This window comes from Thermobia domestica, chromosome 6, assembly GCF_964235325.1.
Source record: "Thermobia domestica chromosome 6, izTheDome1.hap1.1, whole genome shotgun sequence".
Classification (NCBI taxonomy): Eukaryota; Metazoa; Arthropoda; class Insecta; order Zygentoma; family Lepismatidae; genus Thermobia; species Thermobia domestica.
Window position 1 is genome coordinate 200,649,503 of NC_137459.1, and position 26,468 is coordinate 200,675,970.

Sequence of the window (26,468 nt, forward strand, 5' to 3'; positions counted from 1 at the left end):
CATTCATTTGCTTTGCTCTGCTAAGGATGAATTTCATACACAAAATATTAATTCATAAACTTAATTTAGTGCTTTATGTCAAGTTTTAAAATACATTCACGAGGTTTACAAGTATTTTAAATTAGTTTTTTTTTTAAAGAACACTATCTTCTGGAGTAAGAAATGTTCCTTAAACAATGCAAGCTTCCTGAAATTTCACATCAAGGAATGTATGAGACATTGCACGTATAGATCCAAGGTAGCTTGTGATTGATGTGATAATGCTTTAACGAAAAAAGAACAGGAAGTAAAGAATAGCATGCGATTAACAGGAGAACGCGTGTTGAGACGATCCTGCTAAATTTAGATTAGTTAGTATATGAAGATGAAAGTGCTGCATTGAGGTGATCTTTGGATGAGATAACAACACGTGGAAGATGAAAAAGATATGTTGTTTTAAAACTCTTGCTCCTGGGTAAATTAATCCTCAAGATGCTGCACAACCCAAAAGAGATATAGATCCAACATTCAAGGAGCTCTAACTTGATTAATTTATCTCAACAGTGAAATAAACATCATAATACTTTCGTAAGGTGAAGGAACAAACTTACTATTTTGGAAACATTATGCAAGGAATTGTTATAATCTGTCCTAAATATTCGTACTTCATAATGTATCAGAAATTTAATTAGTGAAATTGATTGATGAGCACAATTACATTTTATTACTTAATCAATATCCTAAGTACCAATTTCCATTCTTGACAGCATTGAGTAAATAATTCATGTCTAAGAATAAATATGGAAAAAAAAATACAATCGTTGAATAAGAAATTTAGTTGCATTAAATTTTACTTTGCTTCATTTTAGAACGGTTTATTTCGATGGGATACCGCAGCAAAAGGTACGGATTTTGGTTCTCAATATCAATCCTCCTACACAATGTATTTGGACTCCCCTCTGTAGTTGCAGACAATATCATAATTACATCAAATTAACATATTGGTACTACAAGTCGCTAAATTACCTGTGACATATATCCACTTTACCGAGGTGACACTTCTGGAAAGACTACAACTGGATTGGTAATATTCAGTTAGGTTAAGTGTGAGAACACATTGTTTTGCATTATCATTAATTATGGCTTTCCAACATGATGTTCACTTCTTTTTATTGCAAACATATCCCTCATTGCCTCACAATGTTGGTTTCACATATAAAGTTATGTGTTACTCCGGAATCAAATCCAAACCACGCACGATAAGAATTAGCTACATTTAAGATTAGTTTGTCTTTCATAAGACTAAGAAGAGAAAATGTGTTTGTACAGTACAGTAGAACTTTAACTATCCGGATTCAGTCATCTGATTCATTGTAAATAAATAAATAAATAAATAAATAACAAAAAAAAAAGGAAATTGAAATTCGGACTAGTTCATAAAGGTGTAATTTCTTGAAATTCCTATCTAAGCCTACGTGAAAACTTATTTAATTGTAATTTTCTGAAGTTATTAAATTATTTCTAGCAAAAGCGATACCTTTTTCAACGTACATTAGGTCTACCCTTTTATTAATCATAATCAAATTTGTAGACTTTTTTCTTTATCTCACAGCATACAACTATGAGTCATAGGTTTTGCTACAACCCAAAGAATAGGCGTGTGCATACACTTTGATCGACCGTAAGTAGAAGGTCAAATTGGCCACGAAGTAGTGCGGCTAACAACGTATTTAACACGGAGGTCATTACTCAATCAGTATCTTCAGTGACTTTTTAGTGGCAGTGATATAGTCTGCGTAACAACGTCTGATACCTGAACTCTTGCTGTATGAATTGCAATGAAACTATCATATGAGTGAAAAAAAAAAGAAAAGAAAGAAGTAAGCTCAACGGTTTAAAAAAAATAATATATCAAAAAAGATTTTTGACATTATTTTGTAGTGCTAAAATATATGTGTACTTAAGTTAGATAACAAAAGAATTTTGTCACACTTATTGTGGACTAATGAGGTTCTCCGGCAGTCACGTAGCGTAAGAAGTAATTAAGTGAACAAACAAGGCTGTTACGGAGAACCTCAGGGTCTGGCTGACGAAATTAATAGCGTATAAAAAGGTAAGGGAGAGGTCCAAAGATGATCTCGGAACAACCAACGGATCTCGAAACAACCAACGGATCTCTCAGCAACCAACCAGGATCTGCAATAACATGGGTGGTTCACCAGCATACTTAATGTAAGTTGTATTTTTCATTTTCATAACTTGCTGTCATTCATATAAGGCTCTAAGCTGGACGAATGGTCTCCTGTGAGAGAACATAATCTAAATTTGTAATTGTAACCTCTAATTCATGTAAAATAAAGTCTTGCTTGTTGAAAAAGGAAATTATTAATTGTCATCTGACAGGCAAGAGATCACTAACTACCGCATTATTTTAACATGGCTCCCAGACGAAAGAATACAGCTGGGGCCCTATATTAAATGACAGCAGTTTTCTTTATACCAGACTTAATTTTTTTTCTTTTCTTCCTTTTGGACGTTTTTTCAATAGTGGTATAGTTTTTTCAGTGCATTTGCTATAATTTTTTTCCTTTTTTTTGTTGTTGTTTTTGGTTCCCCAATATATTTTTGAGTGTATTCTAGTTCCCTATAATGCCAATTACACGTAGTCTTGCGCAAACTATGGACATAAACGGTCACGTAGTAGCCCCGCAGTCTTTGACGACTCTTCCTGCTACATCCATTAACCTGCACGCTAACAGCACGACACCCCATTCTATAACCTCAGAACCTGTAGTTCATACTCCTTCCCATACAGTTTCACAACCTTCAGCCTCTGTCACGTTAGGCTCCGCATCCGTTTCGGTTAACCCCAACTCTCTTACAATATTTGCGGGCACACCTTTAGAGAGGGCAGATTTGTTTCTAACCAATTTTGAACGCACAGCGAAAATATCTGGTTGGTCAGAAGATAGGATGAAAAATATTTTTTCGTTGTGTCTAGCAGATGTACCCTTGTACTGGTACCAAACCACTGCCGGGTTAGACGCTTTGTCCTGGACAGAACTTAAAGATAAATTTTTGAAACAATTTGGTCCTAACAATTTACCTATATCAGCCACAGAAACATATAGGTCTAGGGTTCAGGAACCCTCGGAATCTCTCTTGCATTATTTATACGCCAAAAAATATTTGTCTACCCAACTAGAAAACCCGCCTAGCTTTAATGAATTTTTATTAGATGCTATTACAGGAATGCTGCCACATCATATAGTTGACTTTTCCCAAAAAACAATCCACAACTTTGAAGAGTTAATTACTTTAGCATCTACTAGGGAACGAGCCGATCGATTAGCGCAAAGACGGTTGGCAAGCCTGCCTGCTGTTTCCAATATACCCCAGCCTTCCCACAGTATTTCCCAGGCGGCGAATGATTCCCTTCAAAATATCATTACTCGCCTAGATGCCCTCCAACTCCAAGTAAATACACACATGAATGCCCAGCCAGTACAGCACACTGTGGCATTTACGGAGGACGCACACGCTAGTTCATTTAACCGCTCCTCATATCCGAATTATAGCTGTTGTTCGGACAATTTTCGCAGGTCAAAACGGGCGTCCTTTCATCAATCCCCCAGTAGAAATAGCGATAACCAGCAGTCTAAAAATACGGCCACAGATCATCATTGTTGTTCTAATAAGCACAGGCAGTGCGCCTGTGATCAAAAGTCAGACGACGCAACTAAGAAGTCTGAGGTCAAAATTTGTGCCTGTCAGAGCAACCCACAAAATTCTAAATCGCAGCCCACGAACCAATCAAAACAGCAAAAACACTTTAAGAAAAAACAACGGCCTTTCTTTAGAAATTCCAATAACCAATCAAGGAGTTTTTCTGCATCAACCAATTTTGCATCGATCTACCCTCCTCCTTTCCCTGGGTACTACCCCTCACCCTATTTTTATCCCAATTACTCCCCCCCATCTGAAGTCCCTAGTCAACCTTATGCAACCACTCCTCTGCCTTCCTTACCTTCCACGGACACTAGTTCAAAAAACGGGGAAAAGTAAGGGGGGACATAGACCCTCCATCCCCTGTCACTCTAGATACTCATATTGTATTACATGATAGAACTAATACCACTTCACAAAACACATTGCAACAGCTAGAGTTAGAAATGAACCCCAAACAACATTTACAAAAAAAAATGCACATTACAAGTACCTCTAATTTTTCAGCGTAAGTTAACGTACATACAAGGGAAAATCTCAGGGAAAACACACTCTCTAATATTAGATACAGGTGCAGAATTAAATTTACTCCCCAGCCATTTAGTACCCCCTCAGGTAAAGCCTTTCCCACTAACTACAGTACTAAACGGCATATCTGGGTTACCTCTTACCCTCACCCATGCGGTGACATTAACGGTAAATATACAGGGTTACAATTTTTCAATACTTTTTCGCATAACGCCCTTACGTTCCTTTCCCATCATTCTGGGGAATCAATTCTTGAAAGAACATCTGGCACACTTAGATTATAACACTAGAACTTTAACATTAGAACATTTTGGTAAGAAACCCCCCACCCCTCCTCCCAACAGTAACGCACAGGTACATTTACTAACAAATGTTACAAGCAAGTTTTCCCGAAAACAAACATTTGTTTTCCACACTGCCAAAACGCAAACAATCCCGGCGCAAGGAGTAGGTATGCTCAAACTGCAAATACCGTTACATTCAGACATTAAGCATTTTTATATTCATTCGCCAATTCATGAAAATTTTAAGGGATGCTACACGGTACACACAGCAATATCAACTGATAACCTTGCTATCCCTGTTGTGAATTTATCTAATTATGACCAAACTTTCACACAGGGCATGCCCATTGCATTGGGTACAGTCCTTCCACAGGACATACAGGATTCGAATGTGTTTTCAGTAACTCAGCTGTATGAACCAACCGAGAAACATGCAGAAGAGAACCGAATAGAACGCATGGCCAAAATAAAAGACTATATTGATTTCACGAAATTCAATATAAATCCAGATCTTTCCCCTACCCAAAAACAACAAATGTTGGATGTTTTGAAAAAGAGAGTAACAACATTTAAATGGTTTCCGACAGATTTCACAAAGATTAAGACTTTCAGTGTCTCGTTAGACTTAATTGACCGACAACCGTTTGTCAATCGTCAATACACCATTCCACATAGGCTGCGGCCTAAACTGAAAGAAAAGATTTTGCAATTTTTAGAACAAGGCATCATACAACCCTCCTCGTCCCAGTATAGGAATAACATCTTAGCTATTGTAAAACCGAACTCAAAAGGAGACATTCGTGTTGTACTTGATTTACGCACGTTATCTGGTAAATGTCACACTATAGCTGATGCTATTCAACCAATACAGGAAGTATTGGATTCGATGGCAGAAGCCAAGTGGATAATACACCTTGATTTATCTCAGTCGTTTTTCCAGTGTCCCCTTGCAGAAGAAGACCGCCCTAGTACTGCTTTTTCCGTTCGTGACTTAGATTTACAACATTCACAGTACGAACTATGCGTACAGCCACAAGGCCACAAAAACTCTACTATCAATTTACAACGTATTTTACGTACTATTTACCGTGACATTCCCGCCAAAAACTTCTCTTTGTATGTGGATGACTTTTACATTTATTCCTCTTCATACTCACATTTGCTAAAAATTTTTGACAAAGTCTTAGAGCTAGCAGAAAAACACTCATTGCTGTTTAATATAGATAAATCAGAATTCGGAGTAATATCGGTAAAATGTCTTGGACACATTGTTTCTCACGGTTCATTGAAACCTGATCCGGCCAAAATAGACGCTATCACTAAACTACCCAAGCCAACGACAATCAAAAAATTACGCGGATGGCTTGCTAGTGTTAATTTCTACAGGAACCACATCCCTTTCATCTCGCAAAAACTTGAGCCCCTATACAAGGCCCTCCGGGGGAACCCACGAAAGCTACAATGGACCCCTGAAATGGATAAGGCATTTGAAAGCATGAGGCAACTTTTAGTTAACCCACCTGTACTACAGCTTTACAGCGTAGAAAACACAGAACACATGGTAATGTGTGATTCGTCAATAGATGGCGTTGGTGCCTGTTTGTTTCAGAGAAAGATAGGAGAAAAAGCCTATCACGCGGTATGTTATATCTCGGCAAGACACCCACAACGCATAAGGCCACTTCCTATACATAATTTGGAATTATTTGCCATATTCTTTGCACTAACCAAATTTAAGAAATATTTACTAGGCCACCATTTCACTTTAGTAACAGACAATAAATCGTTACTGGCACTAAAATCCACCACACAATTGACGCCAAAAATTTTACGGTGGTTGGAACAGATTAACCAGTATGATTTTACATTGCTCCACGTGCGCTCTGCCCAGAATCCGATCAGTGATATGTTAAGTAGGAATCCATTACCTTTCGATGAAACAGATTTACAGCTATTAGACGCGGACGTGCATCCCTATCATCTGTTAGCCTTAGACACAAAAACAGACATAGCTCAACTGCAACGTAATGACCCATATTTTTCAAAAATTATCACCGCACTCATTACTGAAGACAGGACAAACAAACATTACGAGACTTGGAATAAACAATACTTTTTTCAGAAAAACCTATTGTATCGCAAAATGTATTCTCCGACCCAGCCGCGCACTTTACTTTGTGTACCCAAAATTTTGCGTGATACTATTTTTGATGAATTTCACAACAACGCGTTGATTCATCCTGGATATCTGAAGCTATATTATCTCATTCGCAACAAATATTACATACCTAACTTAAAAAACTGGCTTCACAATAAATTACAGTCCTGTTTGGATTGTGGATACTTCAAACGCAACTACCAGAAAGTTGTTGATCACGTGCAAAGATTGCCCCCCACTAATCTCTTTTCCACATGGCAAATAGATATTTGTGGTAAATTATTGCCATCAGAAGGAGATGAATTTACCCATTTCTATGTGGCTACTGACCTACATTCATCATACACAGTAACCAAACCAATAAAGACGCCTACCTCAGATGCTTTTATTGAATTCATTACGCATGAACTAATTATTCCTTTCGGTGTCATGGAGATTATTTATACCGATCAACAATCTACCCATACCAGTACAAAAACAAAAGCGTTTCTGGAGTCCATGGGTATTAAAATTAAGTACGCACTACCAGGCGCCCATAAAACAATTGGCCAAGTCGAGTCTCGCATAGCGAACTTACAAACAGTTCTCAAATTCTTAACAAGAGATAACCAGCGACAATGGCCAAACTTTTTAAAAAGGGCCACAGCGACCATAAATCACAGCCCACTTACGGCCTATGGAGTATCACCTTTTTACATCTTATTTGGACGTGAACCACGCTTTCCTTTGCAAAATATTCTTCCTACCATTGACCCACCCACGGATGTTGCGGACAGATTAGCCATGCTAAATGAGTTTCGTGATCTATTGGAATATAGAAAGGAACAAGCCTTTCAACGTTTGAAAGAAAAAATTGAGACAAATCAGGCTCCCACGGAGTTTCTTCCTGGATCTCAAGTCCTCGTCAAAAGATTAGCAACGCGTAGAGAAGAATGTGGTCCTCTTCGGTCACTTTACAATGGGCCATATAGATTATTAAACAAGCTTGACTCAAACACGTATCAACTTGACATGGACGGTAAAATAGTAAATATAACGAAAAATAGATTAAAGTTATTCATGCCGGATACAGCGAGCAATCCTACATTTATTACTAAATATAAACAATTCCTAAATATGAATCCGTGATAACATAAACTACCAAGATGGAAATTGAGTAATACAGGCACTTCATTTAAGTTACCGCCTTCGTCTCTCACTTAAATAATAAAACCGTCAATGTACAACAATTCCTATACTTCCATATAACGACTGGTAAATAACAAAAATTAATAAACCACATAAATTAGTTTCGGTACTTACCCACCCTTTTTTCACCAGCCCGGTACGTTCCACATTCTTCCTTCTTTTGAAGCGGCCAGCAAAACGGGTTCATTTTCGACCCCCGTACAGAAACAAATTAATTTCATTTCAACACTTCATATTGAATCACTCAACACCTCTTTTTTACTATCCCATATTTCAAAGGCACATAACCACATCGTATAACATACGCTGCTCACTCATTCACACCATCGATCACTGTATCAACCCTTCCCTACCCTCACTCATACTAATTGTACAAATCTCTTAATAGCATAAACAAATTCCTTCGGCTCTGAAACAGCCAATCACAGCGCGAGAAAAGTTTCAGTTTAGAAATCAGCACCCTCCAGGTCGATTAGCAACGGCACACGTGTTCAATTACTCACACAGACACACTCCTTTAATGAGGAGAAAGTTTGCATTTTTCCACAAAAATACCCAAACAGGAAATAAAGGATTTATTTTTGGTTCAATATACTGTTAGCTTTCAATGTCTGATCTTTTCACAAGCGCGAGTACCAATAGAATTTAACACACTTCTTTTAGTTAATAATGCCTTATTTTGTAAATAAATGCTCACTACGGATTTTTTCTTTTTACAGATTTATAGTAATTTCTGGCCTTATATCCCCATCCCAAACACAATCCCTCAAACCAGAAGGGGTAGAAATTACTATTGGGGGGGAATTTCGTGCAATTCCACAGGCCATTATGTATAGTACAATGGTACCTTTAATATATTCCTTCCAAATTCCTATCCTGGAGAGTAACTCTATAACGTTAGAGTGTACACCAGCAAATGAGTCCCGATATTGTTTGCCATTGCTTACCCTTATCCAATCTGCAAATAACTTTTCTCAGGACCTTATGCAGGCAACATATAACTCTAAATTCGGTTTTTTGCCTAAGAATATAAAAAATAAGCGTGCACTGCTACCTTTCCTAGGATCCTTTCTCAACTGGGCGACCGGAGTTGTAACGGAAGATGAGATAACACATTTTCAATCACATGAAAATGAATTAAAACAACATATTCAATTACTAGAACAAAAACAATTAACGGTTCATTCGGAGTTACACAATATGTCGGTACTCGTTTCCCGACTAGCCAAAGAAACAAAAGACAGTTTTGCGGATGTTCAAACTGCTTTCAAGAGGATTATTCAAGATGAGCGACAGATACAAGAAACATTGCTTTCAGATAAACGACAATTAACATCCTTTATACAACTTAACTTCAATCTCCATTCTCTATTGTTGAACAAAATACACCAACTTTTAGAAATGACAATTTTTAACGACGTCTATTTAGCATGTAACGAAAACAGAATACCTAGCACCCTGGTTACTCATAGTATGTTAGAAAAGGACCTAACACGCTTAAACTTACAATTATTCAAAAAAGGCATGCAAATTCACCCCTTACTTTCAGCGCATACGGCTTATAAGATGCAGATAGTTAACTGTAAGGTTACTCCTTCTACTGTATACATGAAGGTTACAATACCGATTATTCCGGTCAATACCAAATACTCGTTACATAAATTACTCAAATATCCTATTCGTCTCAACGATGAAACATGCAGTTTAAAGACCGACATTCAATACGTACTTTTTAATAATACACAGACCATTCTACTCCCCAATGATGCAATCCAACACTGCGCAATCTCTGAAAAGCCATTTCTGTGTAAAATACCAGCAATTACTCACAATGCCTCCCCCTTTTCCCTCTGTTTACAGCATTTACGTTTCCCAAAAGTCACAGGCCTGTATAAAACAGTATGCCCTTTTTCTTGCACCACAAATCACTCGTTAACCATTACACCACTAAGCAATACCGAATTTGTTCTCACTAATGCTCCTCTTTCTTTATTTACCGTATCCCCAGAGGGACATAAGACGGAACTCCATGTTCCACACACGCGCACCATTAAAGTGACTTTACCATGTGAACACAAGTTAGTCACGGAAGAACAAACTCTTATTTTTCAGCCGGACTTATGCCACAATGATCAAATTTCACCACGTCATTTAGTATTAACACATGCTTTACATATAAATGATTCTCTTTTTCAATTGCCTCACGATCGATTATTTGTTTTTAAATCCAATTTCTCCAATATCCCCCTGAATTACAGTTCCAGAATATCCGAAATTTCACCCATTACTATTAACGATACAACCTTACCTTGGAGCAGTTGGATACCGCTTGAATACTCAATACCTATTAGTACTTCAATGACGTCATTACAATTTATCATAACGATTACCAACTCCGTATTTCTTGTTATTCTCTACAGACGTTTTAAAGCCCTACAACTTTCGGTACCCAGTTCGAATCCAGAAGCCATTCCCTTGACACAATTACATTAATTTTTTTTCTTATTTTTTTTTCAGACTGCAATTTACCTGCTTACTCCTGTTCCCTACTCCCACTTTAGCCCTTTCATTCTTTGATATCACACTACTGACAGTGACACCTCTAACAATGTTATTGCTTCTCCTTCTAGGAATATTCTGTTGCAAACGGTACTTAGCGTACAGAACCTACCTTCGTATACAAACACATACCCCCATAGCTTTACGACACCTCCCACCTACAATCCAAAATTCCACAGTATCCCACTACCCACAAACAGACTCTCGCGTTCCAATAGCACATCCTTCCTATACCCCCAGTCGCAATTAAAAAAAAAAGTCTCAATTTAATATTTGCTCGTAAGCTTATCTCCTTGTATTCCATTTTACCATTTTCCTTAAAGGAGGACCCGTCTTAGACTGCCCTTTTACCTATTCAAAAAATAATATTTAAAACAAATCAAGAGACAAACTACATATTCTCTCTTTTGCACTGACTCACTATGACACTAATGAATCTCAAAAATGATAATTATTTCAAATAGATAAAGTCTGGTGTAAAGAATAATATGAAAAATACAACAATCCCTTTTCACCTCAACCATATCCCAACATTCCTTTACCACCCTTCAACAAGCAAGGCACAGCAAGGAACCAGGAACCTGCACCGCCGAAGTTCCAGTCCACTTGGAGCCACAATGTAATCACCCTCGTCTGGATGCGTCAACCCTCCTGGAGCCCCCAGAAGTACACCATGAAACCATGCCTGTGTTCATCAGCCCAACTGGAGCCACCAGGAAATCTCCCTTGCCTGCGTTCGTCAGCCCAACTGGAGCCACCAGGAAATCTCCCTTGCCTGGATTCGTCAGCCCAACTGGAGCCACCAGCAGCAAGCCATGCCCGTGTTCAACCTTGGAGGAACCAGAGTTGTCGACGCTGCCTGCGCTCCCTGTCTGTTTGAGGCCACGGGAACTCTCCCATGCCTGAGTCATCAAGATTGTGACAGTGTGGACTCTACGTCGTAACATAACTTGTCCTTCACCGCCACACCTACAACCCTAATTTTGTGTGTATCTTCGACTTGAAAAAAGACTTAAAGAACAGAAGCCATGAGCGGCGGCCATGGATGACACCCAATTGCCCTGCGGCTCATCAAAGCGCAAAGGTCCCCAACAAGGACTCTACGTCTCAATGTGTTCCGATCCATGAACACTAGAAGATGTGAACTGTTTTTTTATGTATAAGTGTGTGCAGGCCAATAGACTCCTAGTTAGTGTCAGTGTTTATAAACATAGTGTGGACAGAACTATGAGTGAAAAAAAAAAAGTGACACACACTACGGTGATGTTCAAGAACAGTTCCTCATAAGTGGGGGACTGCAATGAAACTATCATATGAGTGAAAAAAAAAAGAAAAGAAAGAAGTAAGCTCAACGGTTTAAAAAAATAATATATCAAAAAAGATTTTTGACATTATTTTGTAGTGCTAAAATATATGTGTACTTAAGTTAGATAACAAAAGAATTTTGTCACACTTATTGTGGACTAATGAGGTTCTCCGGCAGTCACGTAGCGTAAGAAGTAATTAAGTGAACAAACAAGGCTGTTACGGAGAACCTCAGGGTCTGGCTGACGAAATTAATAGCGTATAAAAAGGTAAGGGAGAGGTCCAAAGATGATCTCGGAACAACCAACGGATCTCGAAACAACCAACGGATCTCTCAGCAACCAACCAGGATCTGCAATAACATGGGTGGTTCACCAGCATACTTAATGTAAGTTGTATTTTTCATTTTCATAACTTGCTGTCATTCATATAAGGCTCTAAGCTGGACGAATGGTCTCCTGTGAGAGAACATAATCTAAATTTGTAATTGTAACCTCTAATTCATGTAAAATAAAGTCTTGCTTGTTGAAAAAGGAAATTATTAATTGTCATCTGACAGGCAAGAGATCACTAACTACCGCATTATTTTAACAGAATTCAAACTCGAACATAACGCTGGGGGCCGCGGTGGCTCAGTGGTAGAGCGTTCACCTCTGGTGCATGGGGTCCCGGGTTCGATCCCAGCCCCCACCAAGTGAACTTTGTCTTGAACAAACACCGTGTGCGTGGATTTTCTCGGAGTTCTTCCGTTTCCTCCCACTTTCTTCATTCCACCATTTCATTCATTACTCATCATCACCGTCTCCTTTAGCCTAACCGGCATAACCGTGGGACGTAAAACTCAAAGATTTCATTTCATTTCATTTCGAACATAACGCTTCAGTAGCAACCCAAAACATTTGTCTTGCGAAAGAGGAGGGTACAGTGAACCAAAGCACAGCCAATCGTTGGTTTCAAAAATGTCATTCAACTTGTAAAAATAACAAAGATCAGCCAAGGTCCGATTGTCCCAGGCTTTATACATGCCGTTGAGGAAAATACAACCGCTAGCACACAACGATTGCCAAACCAACATAGCATGCCCCAGTTCGATATGTCACCATTACAAACACGTGTGTCACCTCTACAAGCAGTGTGTCACCTTTAAAAACACGGGGAAACTACCAGGAGATATCGCAATGTGCCCCTTCTCCCAGTTCAGGCCCAAACGAGAATGGATGTATACTGACAACTAAGGAAAAGATTATATGATGTACGTTTCTTGAAACGATTTGTCACATCCAATGAAAAGTGTTTTTTTTTTTTTTTTTTTTTAATCTGAGTGAGCAAAATCAGTGGTTGAGGAAGGCAAACTTCCAGAACCGGTAGTCAAACGGGGCTATTTCGAGCACAAAGTTATCCTCTGTGTGTCATGGAACTACGAGGTGTAATTCACTTCGAGTTTATTCTTAATGGTTGTACCATCAATGGTCGAACTTTACTCAGAACGGTTGGAGTGGATGTATCCTGCACTACACCAAAAGTGCTCTGCGGCAATGAACTGAAGCGTATCCTGTTGCAACAGGATAACGTAACCACACTTGGGTCAAAAAATGCAACTAAACATTTAGGATCTTGATGGCATCAAATTAATCTTACATCCGGCATATAATATCGACCTTTCCCCTTCGCATTGTTACCTATTTCGGTCCATGGCGCACTTTTTGAAACCACGTTGCTTCACCGACCAGCAGCAGGTGGAAACAGCAATAACTAACTTCTTTGTCTCTAAGGACAAAAAGTGTTATCAACGTGAATCGAGGAACTGAAAGGAGGTGGCTGTAGATAGTTCAAGATGAGGAGCTATACTTTGAATATTAGCCTTCTTTCTTGCAGGGGCGGATCCAGGGGGGGGGGGCGATCGGGGCGATCGCCCCCCCAGAAGAGGGAACTTTCTTATTTTATGTATATAAATAAAACCCATCCCAAAGTTTGGAGCCCTTAAAAGTAGCAGTATGACAACCCACCGCCCCCCCCAGAAGTTGGTCCTGGATCCGCCCCTGCTTTCTTGTACTGTAATAAACACAGACTTATTGTGTATCAGAATGTTGTAAAACTTATTACTTTGCTTGTAATCTTTTTTTTCTCGACAATTTCCCCATCTTCCCGGATTACATCGAGAACTTATTATTCTGGATCATTGGAGTTTCATTGTACTGTACAATGCGTGCACGAATAAGAAACTATGGTTTACACAACTAAACATAATGGCTACTAGAATCGACATGAAAACACTCTACCTCACACAAATCTCATATAATGCGTGCACAGTACTGCTACGGAGTATCACAAGCTATGCGAGGTCACAGGTTCTGATTTATAAAACACCCAGTTCTAAATGTAGAGTACAATCCCTGATAGCACTGTTGGCTTTGTAGTTGATACACACGGAATGCGTGATAACTCCGAAGACGTGCCATCTCCTTTGTTTTCATCACGCTACCAACTATTTCATTATTATTCATTTTGATTTATTATCGTCTCCTTTCATATACACACAAAACACAACTGCAATTAGTGTTGAATACAGACTTAGAGAAAGCGTTTCAAAATTTAAACAAAAGGTAACATAAAATCTAGGGATACAATACTTCAGTAATATATGAATGTGTGTGCCAAAACGTATTAGCTTCAGCGTCAAATACATATCAGACTGCTGCAAGTTACCTTAAAGATTTCATCCATAACTTCAATAATTTCAGAAGTTAGTAAAATCGTTTTGTTCATAACGACTATCCATTGAAAGTGGCGGGTGATATACGTGACTACATTACGATGACAGTATTGTTGAAGTTCAAAATTAAAAAAAAAAAAAAAAAAAAAAAAAAACAGCCCACCACACTAAATCTTCCCTCTCCAATTCCTTAAAATAAAATCATATTGCGATGAAGTTATTAACAAAATATTTTCTTGTGTAATACAAACAAAATTATAAGATGTTTTCGGAAAATTTCACACGAAGAAAACTAATCCTCTAAAATAAACCACCCCTTTCCATTTTTGCATAAGAAATGACTTATGCTATATGCTAAGATTACTAATGAAATATTCGTTTATAAAATAACTAAATTATCTTTAAAAAATCACTCTAAGAGTAAACTACTTATTGTGGATAATATCATGCAAGTGATTTATGTAACATTATAGGAATAATAATGAAATACTTATTTATGAAATATGATCAAAATCGTCTGAGTCGCTTCCGAGAAAGTAATCTTGAAAGAAACTCATCCCCAAGAGTAAACTATCCCTTCTAATTTTTTTCGTAAAGAATAATTTACCCAAAATTGTAGAGTTATTAAGGAACTATTTATTTATGAAATATGAACAAAATCGCCTGAGTTGTATTTGAGAAAATCGTCTAAAAGGAAAAAAAAAATAAAAATAAACCTTGTATAATTTTTTATTACAAATTAGTTATGCCATATTGTCAGGTTACTAATGAAATGTTTATTTGTGAAATATAAACAAAATTACATGAGTCCTGTTTTAATAAAATCGTTCGAAAAAAAAAAAAAAAAACAAGAATAAACTACTCCTTCTCAATGGTTCCCAGAGAAATGGCTTATACCACATAATGGGCTTGTTTTCGAAAAATTGATTTATGATATATAAATAAAATCATTAGAAACGTTTTGAGAAAACTAGTTTTTTTTTTTTTTAAATATACCCTTAAATAAACTACCTTTACTTTTAAGGGTATAAAGAAAATTGTGAAAGAACCCTAGAAAATTACAGAAAAACCTTAAGTTCAAAATTTCGTTGAGATAAATTGAATGGTATGGCCTGAATTTATAGGCGAGTGTCATCAGGACGGACGGAAGGACAGATGTCGAAAAGTAACTGTTTGATATCTATGGGTCATGAAATATGCAAATCCGTTGAAATCTCGAATTAGATTTTTTCCGCGACCAATATGCTTCCTTCTCTCCTTTCGTAGTTCGAAAGCGAAAGACAGAAAATTACAAGGACATCCATGTACGTACGTGATACGTACTACAACCACTTGGCCTGAAATTGAACCTTCTACTATCTTTACACAAGCGATGGGCGCTCTATGACAGAGCCACCATGATTTTCTATGGAAAATGAACGCGTTATTTACCCTAATCATAGTTTAACTTATCATTTCTATCCGCATTAATTACGCATGAAAATAAATAAATAAGGACAATAAGAGAAAGAGGAAGAAAGAAATAAAGAAAAAGTAAAGTAAAATAAATCTTAAATCTTATACAGCAAGAGGTTTCAGCTCATTCTTTTTCTCAAACAGCAGTTGGGATCTCGGATTCATTCTTCGCAGCCAAGTAAACACAATTTCAAACAATACGTGGGTGAGAACAGTGCATTGCTTGGGGTATTTTTATCTCATCCTATGTTTTGTGATGCTTATTGTGTACAGAGGTCAAAGACTTAAGCGCTTTGTTTCTCATGGCAGAGATAAAAAAAAAAAAAAAAAAAAAAAATGATGCGTAATTAGAAAGCATTATATGTCTTATTTGTTTGGTATATTTTTTCTGAATATTTTCCTTTAGTTAAACATGTAAAGGTTTATTATTTCTTCTTTGAAGTAAAATTTAAATGATTCTAGTAAACTAAATAAAATCTCTATTAAGGGGTATTGATCATTTCCGTTTCCGCCGTTTCCAAATCAATTGCAGGAGATGCGGAAGAACGTGTTAACTTTAATATTATTTCGCATTTTCAGGTAGTAGTGTCATAATGCATTATATATATATATATATATATATATATATATATATATATATATATATATATATATATATATATATATATATATATATATCGGACTGTAGTTTAATATGCTATTCTTATTGCACAGAATCATGGCAGATTATCAACCGAAGTATACTTCCACCATACCAAACTTTTAGAAATTGAACTATGAAGAGAAAGATAATTCTTTCTTTCTTTTTTTAAGAAGCTGGCATATCATAGTTAGCTATCACTCCTGTTACCTCTTTTTTCAGTTTCCTTTTTTCTTTCCTTAGGTTATACTTTGACCTAGAGCGTATTCTATTGTTTTAACACATTCCTTATTAGATATAAAACATCTTAAATATTAAAATTATGTATATCATGAACCATGTGAATGGGGATAATTTTAAATATCGTAAGGTAATATATATATAATGTTTATGTTTATTCCTATCATGTATTCATTTCAACCACAGGGCATGAAGGCAGTAAATTCGGCATAGTCTTCTTGATGCAGAGAATACAATTATATTGATAAGTTGTATACATGCAATGTTGCAGGGGAATAGATTCCAATTCCTTTGAATGTCTTATGTTCATGGTAAAACTTCATTTGGTGGACCACAATGATTCTCAGTACTCTGAAAAGTGGCCAAGTGGGACAGTCTTTTGTATTATTGAGTTTCTAAAAATTCGACACTAAAGAGAAGTGGAATAATTTTTCGGTTACTACCTGTTTCTTTTCAACTCTTCGTTATAAATGCACGACGTTTTGAGCTGTATAAGTTTTAATACAGAAAATATAAATATCCTGCACAAAATTCAATTTGAAGTACGAATACAGAGGAATCGGAAGGGAACGAAATATATTTTTCGCAGTATCATGTATGTACAATTATTAGTCTTTATATACTAGCTGGAATGGCCGATCTGCGCACGAGGAGAATAGGTTTGTGGGAAAAATTTGAATTCCCTTCCTCCTTAGAATACTTATTTCAATGAAAGCGTAATGATAATAATTCACAAGGATACTCTGCTATTGACATTAATATTAAAACACTCTACCTCCATAGAATGCGTCTTTAATCAATTAACATGATTTAAAAAAAGTGGGTACTAAATATTTTCCAAAGTCATTTCAAATGGGCCAAACGTTTCCCCGACCAGGGAAACTAAGAATTCGACACAAATTAAGTCATTTTTGACATTTTATTTTTCACCTTCCCCACCATATGCTCGGCAGACGGGGACGAACTTGGACTTCAATGTCATTAAGAGCTTCCCTATTCACTATCAGTGACGCTGAAAGCTATAAATTCGACACTAATATCGATCTACTTGAAGTATTTTTATAAGTCAAAATTTCAGTCCCCAGGACACTAATAGGGTCTCAATATGAACCTTAATGGCATCGGGGATGTCACTATTTATCTAACAAGGAAGGGTCACGCAGTGGCTCCGCTGAGATCCGAACGAGACAATTTTGTTTGCATTTGAAATGTTATAACTAGATGAATCCCAAAGTTATACGTGCCACCGGGAGGAATATCGTGAGTTACAACATATTTTGTAATGTAAGAACTACAAAAAAATTACATGGCAGAATAGTTTGAACCGAGTCATTTGTTCGGAAACGGTTGGGTAAGTGGAAAACTCGACCAACACGTATCCCATCATTTTCAACGACAACCTTTTTGGGGTAAAAAACTTTGTCCCAGGGTCCCAGACGGGGTCCAACTCAAAATTTTCAAATGGCAAAGGAGGTTAACTGGCACATCATTTGAAAGCTGTTTTAAAATGAAAGAAAATGCAGCAGGTCTCGACTCTCTACAACAACCCTGTGCAAGATGGCGACGGGTCAAAGTGTAAACAAAAACTTAATTGAAAAGTCCATGGTCACCCCTATAAATCGGAAATGGTGAGACAAATGTGAAAACAGAAAAGGATGTGTGGTATTATTTTCAAAGTATAACGATTTAAGTGGAAACGTCTTATCCCAGGGTCCCCACATGGTCCCATGTGGGGTCCAACTAAAAAATTTCAAATGGCAAGAGAGGTAGGACATCGTTTGAAAGCTCTTGTTAAGTGAAAGAAGATGGAGCACGTCTCGACTTTCTACGACAACCCTGTCCAAAATTGCGGTGGGTCAAAATGTAAACAAATTGGAAAACAATCCAAGATGGCCGCTTAAAACCTATATCGAAAGGATAAGCATACCAAACTGCTGAAGCTAGGAAAAGAAATTTGGCATTAATGTTGATTAGTATGTGACTAAAATATGCAAAATATTCAAAAACGCGACATCTTGAGTTCAAAATGCCGCACTATGTATCGAACGCATATCCAGCTCTCACCACTGGTGTTGCAGAAGTGAACGTTTATGGTTAATAGTCCACAAAATATCAAAAAGTATAATCTGTAATCCAATATGGCTGCCAGCGTGAAAAATGAATTTGTATATAAACATGTTATTTCTTGGAATACTGTGACCAAGCCAACAAAGTTTGACGCAGTTCGATGTACTGAAATGACTTACATATGTTTGGTACTACTTGCCAATCTTGCAAATGATTTTTTTTTATTTGGTATTGTTTGAAGTATTGAGTTCAAACCAACGAATGACATACAAATGTAACCATCACGAATACGTTACAATAGAGCCCCCAACTTACTGGTGCAGCAAGTTCTTTCTGTATGAACTACGTATGACAAAATTAGAAAAATACCCGAAGGTATTCAACTTTTTTTTTTTTTTTTTTTTACTATGAGTAGGAAGTCATAGTTGTGTGTTCATCGCATATTCGTTATATTCAAGTAAATATTGCCGAGAGAACCGTGACGAACGTGCTTTAAGAAGAAACCATATATATGTTGTTACCGAATCGAAATTCAATTGTTTAGTCTTCCTAGTATTTCTAAATACACGATAGAGAAAAATAGAGATTTAGATTTGTATTGTTATGAATGACAGGTTTTAAGTACCTTGGATTCAAGGTGGCCATATTTTTCAATTAAGCTTTTATTTACATTTTGACACGCCACAATTTTGGACAGGGTTGTCGTAGATAGTCAAGACTTGCTCCATCTACCTTCATTTAACAAGATCTTGCAAACGATGAGCTTCCTAACATCCCTTGCCATTTGAAACTTTTTAGTTGGACCCCACTTGGGACCCTGTGGGTACCCTGGGACAAGACGTTTTCACTTAAATTAATGTACTTTGAACATAATGCCAGACTCCCTTCCTATTTTCAAGTATCACCATTTCCGATTTATAGGGGTGACCATGGGCTTTTCAATTAAGTTTTTGTTTACATTTTGACCCTCCGGCATTTTGCACAGGGCTATTGTAGAGAGTCAAGACTTGCTGCATTTTCTTTCATTTTAAAACAGCTTTCAAATGATGTGCCAATTAACCCCCTTTGCCATTTGAAAATTTTGAGTTGGACCCCGTCTGGGACCCTGGGACAAAGTTTTTTACCCCAAAAAGGTTGTCGTTGAAAATGATGGGATACGTGTTGGTCGAGTTTTCCACTTACCCAACCGTTTCCGAACAAATGACTCGGTTCAAACTATTCTGCCATGTAATTTTTTTGTAGTTCTTACATTACAAAATATGTTGTAACTCACGATATTCCTCCCGGTGGCACGTATAACTTTGGGATTCATCTAGTTATAACATTTCAAATGCAAACAAAATTGTCTCGTTCGGATCTCAGCGGAGCCACTGCGTGACCCTTCCTTGTAAGTGATCGTGAAAACTATGGATTCGACACTAATGTCGATTGTTTCTGATATCGTTTTAAATATCTCCTCTTCCCTTACCCCTAGGACGCCAGGTTTGTCTTACCCCAACCGGCAGCTGACCTTGGACATAAATGGCTACAAAATTGTCACTGATTAAGTTAGTGGCCTCTAAAACTATGGATCTGGCACTAGTATCAGTTATTTAAATTGTTTTAAGTCGCTACTCCTCTGTTAGGAGTACTAACGAGGGCCGAATTTGGATTTAAACGGCATTGGCAGGGTTACTGTTTATCTCAGTGCCCCCAAAATTACGAATTACGAATTACGAATTCGACACTAACATCGGTCGTTTCCATCATTTTTATGCACTGGCGTCTCTGGCATGTATTTTTTTTTTTTGGGGGGGGGACATCAAAGAAAGTGGTTTAAATGGTAACCTAGCCCAACCTGTGTATTATCCACGACTCCATTTCTTACCTTTCTGCTTACCTTCACGGATCCCGTGAGATATAGCAAGAACTCTGTTATAATCGTTTCACAGCATGAATATTACCTAGGTATATTCCAAATAAATATAAATATTATTATTTATATGTTATTCGGTCGTCAGTATATAAATTAAATTAGAATAAAATAATGAATATTTTTTGTACTTCAAAATATTGGGGGACGCGTCCCCCTCGTCCCCCCGCCAGAGACGCCCATGTTTTTATTTATCTCCCTTCCACTTCCACCCAAGTGTGGTAGGAGGTCTTACCCCGACATTACTCTTTTCTGAACCGTAGATATGTGTAAAAAGTTTGGTTAAAACTGCTCCAGGCGTTCCAGAGTTATGCTGGAACACACACACACACACACACACACACATATATATATATATATATATATATATATATATATATATATATATACCGTATATTACTTACAACTTGGAAAATAATACTGTTGGGAGGGACGAAGGGGAGGGTGTTATATTTAAAGATGATTAAAAAAATACCGGCATTAGTATTGAAAGCACAGTTTTCCTGATCGCTGAGATGAATTGAGACATTCCCAAAGCCGTTAAAGTCCAATTTCATCCCGATTAGCAACCTGTTGATGGTGGTGATATGGTAACATGTAAGAATAATAAGACGACCGATATTGGCGTCGAATCAATAGTTTTCAGCGTCGCTAAGTTAATTGGTAGCAGTGCTAATGCTGTATAAGTCCAAGTTCAACCCCGGTAAGGGTAAATTTCCCTTGCTTCCCTAGGAAATAATGGGAGGAGAAGCCACATAAAATGGTAAAAATAACCATTATTGAGTGTGTTTTAGTGGTTACTTAGTTAAGTAATGACTTTCCAAATGATGTCCAAGTTTAACCCCCATTAGCACCTTGGGCGGATGGTGTGGGTAAAGCGTCATATTCAAAATAGTCGAAAAATACGTATATTGTTGTCAAATCAATCAGTTTCGAGATTTCTAAATTAACTCGTGACAGTATCGATGCCGTTTAATTTCAAGCTCAGGTCGAGTATTTTGGTATTCAACGAGTACTTCTGCAATTTAATGAGTATTTCAGGTAGTATTTTATAATATTCAATACTCTAAACATTAAATTTATATTGTATACCTCCTTGAAACAATGAAAGTTTCAGTTAATAATGAGCTTTATATTCCAAATACCACTCATTCTAGGTTTGGAACTTCTTGTATAAAATCAAGGACACATCGTGATCAAATCATATAATATTTAATAAATAAGATGGCTATAGTTTCGGCAAAGTATATTTGCCTTCATCAGATACATTATAAAATTCAATCTCTAAGACTACAGTTTATATATCTCAGAAAATGAAAGGAGGTCATATCTAGGAACCAATAAGATCCACCCTTCCAACTTTCACTTGAAGGTTTAATCTTTTTAATTGGCATATCTGTGTTATTTTAATAAACAACTTTCAGTCTTGAAAACCTAAACTTTTAATTGGCTATCTGCTATTAAATACAATACAATAGAGTTACCTCTTCTTTTTCTGTTTTATCCAATATCCTTCTGAGCTCTTTTGCGGCTAAGCAGTTAGCGTACAAGCCTTTGGCGTGGGAGACCCACCCTCATATGGTTCGGATTCCACGTCAATCAGTAGGTATCGTCCCATATAGTCTCAATGCTGAAAGAGACGTTAAACTCAAAATCAACTCAATACTCTTTGCATATTTAGTCAAATATTCCACTTCATAAGTACATATTTTTCTTCATTTTTTATTCATGTCAATTCTTTTCGTTTTTTACAATGCTTCTTCTCTTTGTTTTCAACCCATCTACACTTTCCCCGATATTTCATGTCATGTATCCTTTACATGTTTATATATTGTGTTACTATCCCTCTTTAATCTAATGTCGTCCTTGTGTTGCTTAATCCATTCCTACAAATTCTTTTCTGTTTCCCCTAATTAACTCATATCACATTCTTTACATTTAATTTTACATACAACTCCTTCATCACTTAGTTTAATCTCTGCTTCCTTTCTTTCCTCCCTTTCCAATAAATCTAACATTCTTCTACTCTCTTTTCTGTATGTTTTAACTCTTATTTTTCAGTAAGTTCTTGAGGACTTCAGTTTCTTCTCCTATGCTGTCTATTCCAATCCATCTTCTCTTTTTCTTTATCTGTTTCTTCCCTTACTTTCTTCTCCCTTATTTCTTCTTTCTTGCTATCCTTCTTCAATATAGGGTCTACCTTCACTATATCAATTCTGCACTAATAATAACCTATGAAACTGCTCTATGTCTTCCTTTCTCTTCTCATCGTCACTGCTTATCTTTTTTTATCCTTTTTATCCATGTTTCTAATAAAACTCCTACATCTACGTCACTCCTTCTGCAACAATAAACGCCTACTAGGTGGTATAAGAAAGAATGTTTAGCAGGTGTTGGTGATTAATAATAGTTATTAATATTAGCACATTCATCAGCAAGTTGGGGTATTACTAACAGCATTATATATATATATGTGTGTGTGTGTGTGTGTGTGTGTGTTGAAAGAACACCGTGACGTTGTTCCTATTTCGGCATTTCTTCTTTCTTTCATTTTGTTCTTTAACTAACACGTCAAATCGGTAGCATCAAACCTGTGTTAACCGCAATATCGGACCATTGTTGCTGAAATAACAGGATAAAGTGGTAATCTTGCTGGAAATTGGCCTATGTTAAAGTTATGTCGTATTAACACCATTGTTTCTTGTTGTGTACAATTTAAACATACAAAGCATAAAATAGTCAAATTTAGCTGGATCATATATACAAATCATAATACATATTAACATTATTAAGAAAATGAACAAGGTAAAAGTGCACTCCCTATCAAATTTTAAGTGGACCAACTTCAATTTGAGTAGAACCCTTTTAGGTAGAGCACTAAAATATTGACACGAAGCAGCAGTTTACGACTTCCACTGTCATTTTTCTCGAAATCAAGTTTTTGCATATTCGTCGATTCGTCAAAGCATCTACGAAATGTATCCACTGCCAAAATTTAGATTGGCCAACCAAAAGTTGGATAGTAAAAGTAAGAAAGTAATAAAACTGATAAATTTTGTACACTTTAAATCATATGAAATTACAGGTGGGTTAAACAAATTGCCAAAGTGTAAGCACATTAACCAAAGTTAGAGTGTAAGTTTTACAACTTTACCATATAATTTGATGAAGAGACATTTTATTGAAATATTTATCAACCACCTCTATCCGATTTCAGGTGGGCCAAACTCCATTACAATTCAAAAACTTAAAAAAGTAAATAAGTCAACCGAAGTATGTGTAAGCTTAAAAGCTATAATTTAATTATATTGTCCGACTAGCTGAAATACTCATCTTTGCTGAATTGTATACTGAATGTATTTGAACCTCTTTCTCCCTTAAAATGCACATATTAATGAAAGTGTAATGACAAAAATCCGTAATGCCACCCCTTCCTACCTGCATCCTCTACGCCCATGCTGATGGGTGCTGAACTTCAAATTCCCTTACCTTGTTCATTACACAGTTTCATTCATAATCATAATCTTCATCTCCCTTAACCTTGGGACATAAACATGGGACGTTAAACTATAAAAAAATAATAATATTGATCTAAGATCGAATGGATCCTATGCAAAGCGAACTACAAGAGCATTACTCAGTTTTCTTCTATCCGTCTTCTAAAAGGGGAATACATGAATAGTAAACGTATATATATATATAATATCCGTATGCCTGCATTGATTAGAGGATTAATTATTTCATTCTCTATTATCAGTAGTGCTATTCTAATTTTTTTAACAGCCGGTTCTCTCTCTCTCTCTCTCTCTCTCTCTCTCAATATATATATATATATATATATATATATATATATATATATATATATATATATGGTAAATAGAGACGGATAAGGAAATAGATAGAGATGTAATTCTCTTGTAAATTTTAGCGACCTACACTGCATAGGGACACACATAGGTGGTGTGACGTAATTATGCAGCACTTCGAATATCTTGGAAGGGAATTTTCCAAGATGGGTGGTTGTCAAGAAATGTTGGAAAGACTTTCATCCAGCAACGGCTGGACAATTGTATGTGTATCAAATACGTATAAATAACCCTCACCACCTCACTCATATGATCCCAGTTTTCATTCTTGATATCTAAGCATTTGACATTAAGGAATAAAGTCCTATAATGATTTCTAAGAGATCGTATGTTTAACTCTGTAACACTCAGAATTTCTGAGAGTAAAGACACTTCAAATAAAGTTTACCATTCCCCCTGCCCTCCATTAATCTTCTGGTATATACAGGACAAAGTAATGTACTTGAAATAGGTCAATTGTTTTTGCTTGTGAAAAATTTGTATTCTACAAGCTCTGACTTCCAACTGAAATTTGGAATGCATACACTTGCTACGCTAACAGAAATACAAAAGATGTATAAATCTTACCAGCTTGACTTATTATCGATTTCCGAAAATGTGTTCTACTAAATGAAGTTGGCAGCGTCCATTTTGTTTTGGTATAAATTGTTTATAAATCGTAAACAAACGAAAATTCAAATAAATGTGAACAATTGATGAACAGACAATCTGCATGGTTTACTTTAGATTTCCAAAAATGGGTTTTGCCAGGTTCAAACACATAATTTGTTTGGCTTCTTACACTCTTCGCTAGGTTATGTTTGTGCATATGTGTATTTATGTCTTGGTATAAAAAACGTTTCTGCGATCTGGAAATATTTTAATAACCAGTTCTAGCGAACCGGTGCGAACTGGCTAAATAGCACCACTGTCTATTATGCAGTATAGATTTTAAGAAAGAAATACGTCAGGTATTGTTCTGATCTGTGCCTAATATAGCTAACAAGGGAAAGCGAAAGCTTGCTCAAACTTATTAATTCCGGAATTCGAAAATGAAATGTAATTTCCAGTTTAACGCTCACCGTTATGTCATTTAGGCTAAAAGAGAAGGATAATTAATAAAAGTGAATGATTATAAGGAAGAGAGTGTGGAATGAGGGTTCATTCTCGTTTGGCCTATTCTCGTTTCGCTTACGGACCTTCTAGAAGTATATATCATTACCTCAATCTCATCTTAGATGTAGTCCAAATTTGTATTCCCGTTTTGCCTACACTCACTCGACGACGGATTTTATTGTCTAAGTATTTCTCTTTTTCTTTTAGTTTTTCTTTCTTTTTTATACAAAGATTTATGAACAAGTTATTTCTCAACGTCAGCAACAGTTCTGACGTGATTGACTGTGATTCTAGCCACTAATAGTTCAAAAGTTCACCATTTTTCAAAAATGTTTGTTTTAAAATGGTTCTCCTTGAAAATGTTAAATTTATTTTTCAGATATACTTTTTACTAGCTAAAAGCAGTCATTGTAAAAAGATTAATTAAAGTTCATTTTTGAACTTAAAAAAGCAGGAATAAGTATGGAAAGTGAGTCTACGCTTATGACAAAGAACAACAACGATTCTCAGGATTCGTATAATAATTACAAATATAGTTCGCAAGAGACTTGTCTATATTACAATATAGCATTTATAATATGCTGTACTACGTCACCCTTTATAATATGTAATGCTCACTAGTATATTCACACCAACAAATTCTAAGTTTCCAAATGTAAGCAGTATGAAACTGCATCTACACACTATATTAAGTTAATTTCCTCCTGACTCAAATCTAGATTTTAATGTATTGATGTAGTTATCAACACTTTT

General features: G+C 36.4%; 2 protein-coding genes and 1 long non-coding RNA gene across 6 annotated transcripts in view; 2 read left to right on the forward strand and 1 right to left on the reverse strand.

Annotated features, from left to right (window-relative positions):
• LOC145688401 (uncharacterized protein F54H12.2-like) overlaps positions 1-8,566 on the reverse strand; it is a 237,329-nt gene extending 228,763 nt beyond the window's left edge. For all 3 annotated transcript variants that reach the window (XR_014131894.1, XR_014131893.1, XM_081762585.1), the window contains exon 1: positions 7,978-8,566. The gene's annotated coding sequence lies outside the window, so the exon portion shown is untranslated. The remainder of the gene's footprint in view (positions 1-7,977) is intronic.
• The window catches only part of LOC145688400 (uncharacterized), a 484,478-nt gene that overhangs the window by 131,524 nt on the left and 326,486 nt on the right, over positions 1-26,468 (forward strand). The window lies entirely within an intron of this gene.
• LOC145688402 (uncharacterized) lies at positions 1,883-10,795 on the forward strand. The gene is made up of 2 exons (XR_014131895.1): positions 1,883-2,211; positions 8,583-10,795. It is a non-coding gene; the product is annotated as an uncharacterized LOC145688402 (long non-coding RNA).